The sequence below is a fragment of the Ischnura elegans genome, chromosome 9 (assembly GCF_921293095.1).
Source record: "Ischnura elegans chromosome 9, ioIscEleg1.1, whole genome shotgun sequence".
Lineage (NCBI taxonomy): Eukaryota > Metazoa > Arthropoda > Insecta > Odonata > Coenagrionidae > Ischnura > Ischnura elegans.
This window is the reverse complement of record NC_060254.1, coordinates 83,647,349-83,657,996: the sequence shown is the minus strand read 5'-3', so window position 1 is coordinate 83,657,996 and position 10,648 is coordinate 83,647,349.

Below are 10,648 nucleotides of genomic sequence, written 5' to 3'. Positions count from 1 at the left end.
TAATTTCTCTATTTGGGAAAGTAAAGGGTGAAAAACTATTTGCATTTGATGTCAATGAAGAAAGTGAAGCAATTCATTCTATCTAAACTAGCTCCAAATATGTATAAACTCATGCTCCTGAAATAATTGGAATGAAGACCTCAGAAAACTATGGGGAGAATGAGTGGTTTAGCTTTAAGAATAGATATTAATTCTAGATATGGGGAGATGGTACATAAATAGCTTCCAGAGTATTATTTAAATGAGACATTGCTATATTTACAGCTATGTCTCATTTAAATATTATTAAGAACCAGGGATGCTGACTTCCAAAAAATATTTGGGGGGCCCAAACTGGGGATCTTGCCCCGGAAAATTTTCTAAGTAGTGAGTTTTAAGTTTTTTAAGCATTTTAGAAGAGTCATATGATCAACATTATTACCCTAATAACTAGAATCTCGATATGTGGACACTACGGGGAAAATTGACAAGCCTGGCATATTTTTTCCTCACACCCATAATGAATTTTTGAGGGGGCTCAGGCCCCATGGAGTCGGTGCCACTATTAAGAACTTCATATAACCATAATTTCACATCATTCAAGAGCTTCCAGGGTGTTTGCTAAGGTATAATTTGAGTTTGGTATGGAAAGGACTGTCAGAATTCCTGCCATCCCTCAACACCCCAGAGTTATCTGTGTAGGTGAATGGCACCTCAAGGCCTTAAACTCGATGAAATATGAAGGAGCCCACTCCCTGCAAAATGTTTGGGAAATTCTTATGTATCTTAGGTGTACCCTTTTCAAATGAACCATCCCAAAATGCATTCCTCCCTTGTAATAAATGCCTATCCAAAAATGTTATTTTCTAGCTGTGGTCTTCTTCCTATAAAATTACTTGTAAAAAAAAAGAACATTATCTTAGGTACCTGTAATGTATCTTATACTCTTTGACCTGCCAGCCAATGTTGCTCACCAAAACATTTTTTATATTGATTTAACTTGTATACATCAAGTCTGGTCTTTCAAAGACAGCTTAGTACATATAAGGGATTGAACGAACTACGGCTGTTAAACAGTTGAAAGAAAATTAATTCCCCAGGGCCGTACTCTTTGCTTATAGCTTAGTAGATTAAAGAACCAATCTGCTTTTGTTATGGGATCTTCTCATACTTTGAGTCAAGCTTAACTAAATCTTAACATGCTGACATTGGGGTACTCTTTGGATGACAATCTGGCATCTTAAATTTCTTCAACAAAAAGCGGATCATATGCATCCTGACCTAGTCTCTGCACTCCCTTCTCTTTATAATAGTCAACTAACATACGTAGGCAATTTTTTATTTTACTGAGAAACTTCACCTTGAAATTTTTATTTGAGTCATTGTGCACTCTTTCCTTCTCTATGCTCCAATTAAAAAGTAAAAAATATCATCTAAATAAAAACAAACCTAAACAACAAGAGGACCTTTTCTCTTTAGAAATACACATGGATTGCATTCACACTGAGTGAATCATAAAGATATCAAGAAGTCTTTGATATTATCATTTCAAGCTCTATTTGCCTGTTTAAGATCATAAATGTTTTTATTCAGCGAGAAACGTTTTGAATGGTACAAAATTCACATTGCTCCATGTAAATGGTTTTTGTTTATTCTCCATTTTGAAGGCAGTCCTAATATCTACATGTTCCATGTCAAAATCTAACTCATATTACTCACAGCCATCATAAGCCTCAATGTTTCTGGATGGAAAACGATTGTTTTCCGTCTTAAGTGAATAAGTTCCATCATTTCTGCTGGATTGTAAACTCTTTGATGTAACCAAGTGGGGGATGTGGTGTAACCATGGGGGGATCCAGTGGCGTAACCATGGGGTGGGGGGCTAGGGGGATAGAACTCCCCCAAAGCCTCAGAGAAACAAAATAAATATTTAAAACTATCATCTAGTTTTGACATATAGCAACTGCATTAGCTTAAATATAAAGATCATTTATGTATTAATATCATAGTAGTGAGACGTACAAGTCACTGAATACTGACCAGTGACTAAGGAGTTAAACTAATGTAAACGTAGAATTTTATAATTGCAGAAAAAAATTAGTTCAAGTGATAGGAGTCTTTTTTTATGCTTCATGATAAACACGAGCATTGTTGGGGCCCCTGGCGATTGCCGACCAGCTGACATGGGCAGATCGCCCCTGAATGTAGGCAACACCAGAGCAGTCCCACTTCGTCTTGCATTCCACCCTTCACTGTAATTATGAAGAAAGTCAAGGTCAGTTTCCAGAGTACCTAATCTTTTTGTTGGCAGTAACATATGCCAAGATAGGGTTGGTGCGTGAGTCAGGCAGACAATGTGGCATTATGGGACCATATTTCATCAGTATAAGTAACATCGCAATCTATTAATTCACCTTGAACACTCAAGTTATGACTAATGCACTGGTCAACTAAGGCAGTCCTCAATATATGAGCCCGCTGTAAAGCTTATGACACAGCTTATGAGCTGACCGGTGACACCTTATGTCCACTGAAGCCTTTGGCAAGTTTATCTCAAGCCTCCTTCCTCATATGTGATATCCAAGATACAGGAGTGTAAGGATGTTGAAATACACAATCCAATCTTCACTAAAGCTCTCCAACTACGAGATGCATTGGTATCTGTGTCTTCCACATCCCAAAGTCCACTGTCAAGTCTACTAGTCAGGGGCGGATCCAGAATTTCTTTCTGGGAGGGGCACAAGCAAGGCCGTATCCAGGATTTTGTTCTGGGTGGGGCACAAGGATACCTCGTAATACAAAATGAACGCAATGATAATGGGACCGTATTAAAAATCTTGGATATTTTTGAGGGTCATGGGGGGGCACGTGCACGTGCGGGCACCTATAATTTTATAGACCATGGGCATGAGGATAAGTCTTTTAAAGGGTATCCTAAGAACCTTAAATACTTTTAGGGTTCTTGGGGTATCCCTACAGTTCCTCTACCTTTCATCAACATAAATTACTCTCCCGCTGCTCTCCTTTGACGATGTAAGGAGCTTGAATTGCTTACCATCTGAATACCTTTGTTTGAGTACCTGCTCTTTTATTCGGGGGACCATACTTCATTAAAATGAAGTATAGAAGTCAATAGAATAACTAATTATCAGTAAGTGGGTCTGTTGACTTCATAATCGCTAAAATAATAGAAACTATTGCCTATACACAAATTCTAGTACACTTTGAGAAACACAATCTCTTCACCCCTTCCCAGTTTGGATTTCGCCCTGGGAAATCCACTGAATTGGCAGTTGAGTCAGTGCAGGTAAAAAATTTATCAAGGGCATTTGAAGACAAGCAATGTGTCTCACTCACACTTAGTGATTTAACCTCTGCCTTTGACTGGGTCAATCATGCTACCCTCCTGCAAAAACTCCAATACTACGGCTTTCATAACAGTGAGCTGAAATTCATGACCTCTTAAGATTAATTACCTCACTGATCGAAAGCAGATGGTACAAGTAAATTGTAACCAATCTGATTTTCTTCCAGTGAAACATGGAGTTCCTCAGGGGTCCATCCTTGGTCCTCTCTTGTTCCTTATTCTAATCAACGACCTACCTTACAATCTTTCTATGGACTGCATGATATATGCTGATGACACCACTCTGGTACAGAAATGCAATACTCCTAGCCAAGTCAGACTTCTTACAAAAAAGGCAATAGAAGAATCTCAACTCTGGTTTACAGCCAATAATCTCTTTCTGAACAATGGCAAGACACAATATCTTACATGCTGTCTTAAAAGCACTGAGCTAAACAATGATCCTGTCAGGCTTCTAGGCTTTAATATTGACGCTAAATTGACATGGAATAGGGTGGTTTCCTATTATTTTTTTATTGCCTAAATCGAAAGATAATTACTCCTGGAGTACGTATTTCACGCTTTTAGATTTTTAAATGACGATATCTATTTTTTGCGATTAAACGAAAAGTGAAAAATTTCAAGCGCGCGAAAACGCGACGGGCAAGTATGAATGTCGGGAAATCTCTCCGTGTGACGTATTTCTGGTTCCCGCTGCCGCCTTGTGAGGTGACCTTGAGGCGAGGCTTAGCGCTGATACGACGCAGGCTGCTAGCGGGTAGCAGAGTACCCTCCTAGCTGGTAGCGCTTGGCTTAAATAAGGGTTATTAATACCTTATCAAACGAAGAAAACTTTCCGACCTTAGCCAGTTTTAATAAGTGATTATTAAGACATGTTTCCCTGAGCTCTGCGCCTCATGCATGCATTGGTAATCTCAGACGACGTATAACTCCTATCTTATCGTATAGAAACTAGGTCCCTGTGACGTCACGAGGAGTGGCATCGCATGGGCGCCAATCTGGCCCTTTTCAAATTAGGATAAAAATGGACCATTGCCATTCGTCTAAACCGGTATTTCTAAAACGAAACAATTTGTATATTATGAATGCAGTAATGGTGGGTAATGAATCGCAATCAATGCCTTTCGTTTTCTTTGATGAAGGAAACTACCCTATTCTCATGTTTTCCTAGTCAGCAGAAAACTCTCTAGGGTTTTGTACTTATTGAGGAAACTTAAAACCTGTGTCAATGAAAAGTACATGAGATTAGCCTATTTTGCTTTTTTTCATAGTATTCTTGCCTATGGTGTTCGACTCTGGGGACATGCAAATGAAACCAAAGAAATTCTAAAACTGCAAAAAAAAAGCAGTGAGGATTCTGAGTGGTGCTGGGCCCTGTGACCACTGCAGGCCAATTTTTAAAAACTTTCATATCCTCACCATGTACAGCCTCTTTGTGTTTCGCAGCATTATGCACATTAAAGATAACTTAGAAACCTACCCCATACGATCCACCATCCACTCTCATGACACTAGGGCTAAAAAATAGCCTAAATGTTAATTACTGTGGGCTGTTTAAGACCAACAACCAGTCTGACAATTTGGGAGTAAAATTATTTAATAAATTACCCAGCAAAGCCAGATCAGTGAGCATCACTAGACTGAAAAATGTGCTGGAAAAGTGGCTGTGCAATTATCCACTGTACTCAATTCATGAATATTTTGATCTGGACTTTTCTTCTCTTTTATTTTAAATGTAATCTTTGTAATGTATGTGTTTATAATGTTTTGATCCAATGTACATGTTTTGTATGTTTCGTTGTATCGAATGTTTTTATAAATGTGTTGTATACAACATCCGCGAGGGCCAATCCTCGCCGTGGATGAATAAAGATAAAGACATAACAATGAAGTGAAAAGACGCACATTGGACGCACATAAAAATGTAATCAAAAGACCCGCCCGGATTTTGACTACGCTCATCGTCCGTCATTTCATTAACGGCTGGTACTTAGACCATTTAAGTAAGTAGACCTGCCATTCGGGCGGAACGCTGTGGCCAACATCGCACGGCGGGGAAGTGAGTGGGATGAGGGAGCGTGACGTCACGGTTGGGACTGCAGACGATATTCCGTATGCGCGCTTGAGATATTTTAACGCTCATTCGCTGCAAAGTCGCTGAAAAGTGACGATATTGGGCACGAAAAATGATTATACACTTAATAAATATATTTTTACGATGAACTAAGGCATTTTATAGCCTTGACTGTGCGCAAAAAGCTAAATAAATCAAGATAAAGCGAGAAGCGATCGTATTAAATAAATTGATTAAGAATGTCATATGTAAACATGGGCGTACCCAGCGAAGGCCAGGGGGAGCAGCTGTCTCCCTAGAAGCAAAAATCGCAAAAGTCTTCAAGTAAAATCAGTACTGAATTGAAACGAAAGTATTCAACAAATTTTTCTTCAAACCAACGAAAAATGATATGTATTAGTATAAGTTAAGTAACTGAAATAAAACTATTTTTTCAAGGAAATGATCTCATAAACTAATAAAGCGCTGTAATAATGTTCTTATAATGTTGGTTTCATTCATCTTTTCCATGGTAAAATGTCTCAACTTGGCTTGCCCCCCCCCCTCCTAGAACATGGCTTCCCCCCCAGGACCATGGCTTTCCTCCCCCTAGACCATGGCTTCACCCCCTCTAGGTAAAAAGAAGGGGTCCTGGCAAGTATCACGTAATTTTTTCCGCAAAAACCAGTTTATTGCGATCTCGGTTATCTTCAATAAAAATAATTAAACAAATCGTTTTATTTATAAGCCCAGCACAATGAAGCCTAGATTAACGTATTTACACTAAAAATACGCATTTTGAAAAATCCTACGTGAGATTAAAAAGAAGGCGTGGAGCAAAATCCCACGATATCTCACAAAGGATGAAGGGAGGGGTCCATAAAAATGCAAAATTATTTTAGAAATATTACTTATTAATAGTAGATTAACCTAACGGTGACATTCCTAGAAAATGAATATTAAGACAGTCCCAACGGTCGTGTGTCATTTTTGACCCGTAATTTTAGTAACTTTGCATCGAGCAATATTCATGAAAATTGGCACACTTATGGGGAAAGGTCCTAAGTTTTGTTGAGTTTAAGCAACATTTTTACAATTTTGACCTTTTGACCTCACAATGTGGGTCCAAACCAAAAATTTTAATTTGCCTTATGTGGTTTTAATGTAAAAATTGAGATTGAAAAATGTCTAAATTTCATTGACCAAAATGTCAATTCTTGGGTTTTCGGACTTAAGAAACCCGAAAAAAACACTTTCATTTACGAAAGTTCAACCTTTGACCCAGTAAGGTCACCGTCAAGGTCATAAGGGTGGCAAAAAGAATAGCATACCAACAAAGGTGTCGATCCATGGATTTTATAGGGCACCCAAGTCATTGATATTGTCCAAATACCCGTATTATTCACTAATTGACCTCCAAGGTTAATACGGAGGTCAAAGGCCGTAGAGGTAAACGTCCGGCCATCGTGACACCCAGGTTTCGAACCATGTGTTTTCAAGGGTGCCAAAGACGATTTTTCAATTAATAGATCCGTACTGCTGATTTGTTGACCACCGAGGTCTCAATGGGGGTCAAAGGTCATAGAGTTAAATGTCTGGCCATCATGACAACCAACGTGTCAAACCATAGGTTTTGAAGGGTGCCAAAGTCGGTTACGCAGTTCATTCATCCGTACAACAATTTATTTTGACCTCCGAAAGTCATAATGGGGGTCAAAGGTCATAGAGATTTTAGCCGACCGCTTTGACTTTCTGGCCGCTTTTGATTCAGTTATTTTAAACTTCATTCGCTACTTCGATTACCAAAATTTTATCTCCCTCAATAACTTCAATAGCATTTTAAAAAAGATGATTGTTTGTTTTTAAACTCTAGCTAAATTTGAGGATTATTTTTCAAAACTCTCCTCTACAATTCTAGGCCATTAAGCCTGATATAGAAAGTAGGAATTTATGGTGTGGTATAATTTGAAAATTCTATCTAAAGCTGTCGACAGAGGTAACTAGCGCGTTTTACAGTAACCAAGTATTTTCTTGTACATGCGACTTCCGCAGTTTCACAAAATTCGTTCAGCATTTGAAGACGCACACTGTAATGTAGAAATAGAAATATATTTTAATGACAATATTTTCCACATCTGCGGGCAACAAAACAGCAGCTGTTTGAACGGACTTATGTATCATGTGCGCTGCAAAACCGATTTGATAACTTGTGATGTACAGACCTTAGATCTGAAGGAATGGCTATAAAAAATAGAATGGAAATACATCCTTCTGCTAATGCTAGTTTCTTTTCTTCGTTTTCATAAATTGTTTTTACTTAAAATTTCTGTATTTTGGAGGAAGATAGAGCAGTATTTAAATATCTTTTATGGTCTTGCGTCTCCAAGTGCTTCGAAATATCATACTGCCGTGAAAAATAGAAATTTATCCGTTACATTTCACACATTCTTAACAAATTTCACAGAGTAATCGCGTCTGGATTTTTTTAATAAAATGAGATTCACTTCTTAGATGATCTTTGAATCCACATCCTCTTTTCTTACGTATTGTGACAAGAATATAAAAAATTAAATTATGTCGTAAATTGTTTAAAAAAATTTAATTGAAAACTCTGTAAGTACATACGTACAAAATTACATAAAAATATTTAATAAGTTATTCAATATATTAAATATAATTGATTGTTATAAAGAACATTTATTTTTAAAATTATTTTAATCCAATCTTCTCTTTCTTTCTAATTATAAATATGTTAGTAGGTATTATTTATTCCCAGAATTTTCCGTAGCGTACGTAAATCGTAGGTGTCACTTGCAAAGCCGGCGCTAGACCTTTTTCCACCATCGCAAAATATATATAACACGAGAGCTGTCTGCTAACAGTAAGTAAAAAATTATGCATTTATGAAATAACTAAATTACTTACCTGAATAATATGAATGCTGATTTGTTGACATCCCTTTTTAGTAGCGCTAGCGCGCAGCTCAATTTGCATCGCATAATTGACCGTTTAAAAATTACTATATGCGAAGGCGTTGCCGCGTTACTTCGTGGACGACCGGCTTTACACCATGACCCTTTTCCTCTCTAAAATTCCTCCCGTTTACAACTTTTGTACAAGATTTCATGTTTTTATAACGATGTTCCGAATGATGCTAGATCGCTAACGAGATAAGAAAAAAATCTGCGGAAGTTTACAAAGGGCTTTGTCTTCATTTTACTGCCACAATATTTTTTCGTCGCTGCCAATGCCGAAAAATGCCACTGTTCATTAATTGTAAGTTCACCAATCCAACCATGGCTGAGAGAATACTTCTCGTACATAACGCAATAAATATTAGTACTTTTAATTGAAAAATCGCGAAGAAAATGGTCAAAATACCGCAGTGATACAGTGAATCCCCATTCGTAGCCATGCGCTACGACGATGAGCGTCCCAACCGTGACGTCACGCCGCACAGTGGGCTAGAATCGAAAAAAGCTGGCCAAAACCTCAAAATCGATTTTTTTGAGCTAGGAAGTTGAAACTTCGCATACACATTCTCAAATAAATTGTGCATAACTACCCAGATTATTTTGGTCCTGTGTTTTCACTTTAACAATATATGTGAGGTCAAAGTTGAGCAAATTTAGCGAAAAACGACCACCCTCGATTTTTTCTGAAAATTGCCGACTTTATCCTCGTGCAGTGGTTTTATAAATAGTTTTATCGACAAAACTGTTATACCATCTTAATTGACACTTCTTATTCTTTCATTTTAAGGGTTTTTAAAGATTTTGTTTCATCAATAACCATAGATACATAGCAAAATGGCGGAGCCTGTTTTCAACCCATTTTTTTACATAAACGTAGAAAATAAGTAGACATTGTCACCGGCTTACACTAAGTAACTTATATCATGTCGTTCTTTGAAGCTTCTATATTGTGAATCTAAAGTCAAACCTTGCACCAATTTGCAACCCCGAATTTTAAATCGTTTTTTCGAACGCACGGACGACTCCGGTTCTGGCCGGAGGCGGCGCACAGTGGGCCAAAATCCAAAAAAGCTGGCCAAAAGTCGAAAAATGAAGTTAGCGCAAATCAACCAAAAACAGTTGATATTCATTATTAAGCATGTACTCTATAATATAGGATACCATACAGAGCATGGAATACGTTAATATAATTTTTACAGCTGTTTAAAGTAGAGCATGTCGGAGTGATTTTAGCGACCAATTTTTTTCCGTTGAAAATAGCTAAATTTGTAGCTTCATTACAGTGTCGTTGTTACGAATATTGGTTTCAATGTATTTTTATCCATAGAATTGGTCTTTCATAAAATGAATATGGACAGTGTTTGTTTGATTTTACTTGTTAATTCATATTTTTATAATTTTTCAAAAACTGTGTTGATTTTTCATTGAATTTCATTTTTAACGGCAATTATCGTTTGTTTATACATCAGAATACACGGAGTTATTTGCACTGTGAGATAGACAAAAGCATGTAGAATAATGTCCAGAATGCAGTTTTTGCGATAACTTGCGATCCTAACTTTAACAACCATATTTCTGTGAATCCACCCCGGCCGCACGGTCCACTGTGGCGGCCACGAAACGGCGGCGGGACTAAGCGAAGAAAGGATATGATATCCGTGCATAAAGACTACGGAATACTAAAAGTCCAATGACATTTGTCACTTGAATACATATTTTATGAATAATTGTCATATTGTTTTTGCACATTATACTGTAAATGGCTAAATTCAACGAACATCTTGTCGCAAATAACAATTTCTTGCTATATTGGTGACTGGCAATTCTACGATTAGGTCATTGGAAGGTTCCTCGGCAGAGTTATGGCTAATATATATTTGAAAGGATTTTCTCAGAATTTCGGATTTCCCTAAAGCATTATGGGCAGGCTGCGGTCGAGGGGTTTAGGAAGGTCATGCACGTGCAGCGACAGGCGCCCACGCCGAATGGTTGAGGATTTGCGACCCTCCGTACTTACTGGCCCGACAATGCTGGTTTTACAACCTTACCAGTAATGACTCTTTTCTACTTCCCCTAATTCATCGATAGCTATCCCATGTTATGCTTTTTACACTTTTTTGTCTCTTTTTGCCGACCCTTACCGCCACTTGTTCCGACAAATGGAATTCTTAGTTAGGGTTTTTCGGTTGTTTTTGCGTACCACATCCATCAGTTGTCCTAGAGAGAGTGCCGAGTGAACATCCACTATAACACTGGATTGATCTGTTCAACGTC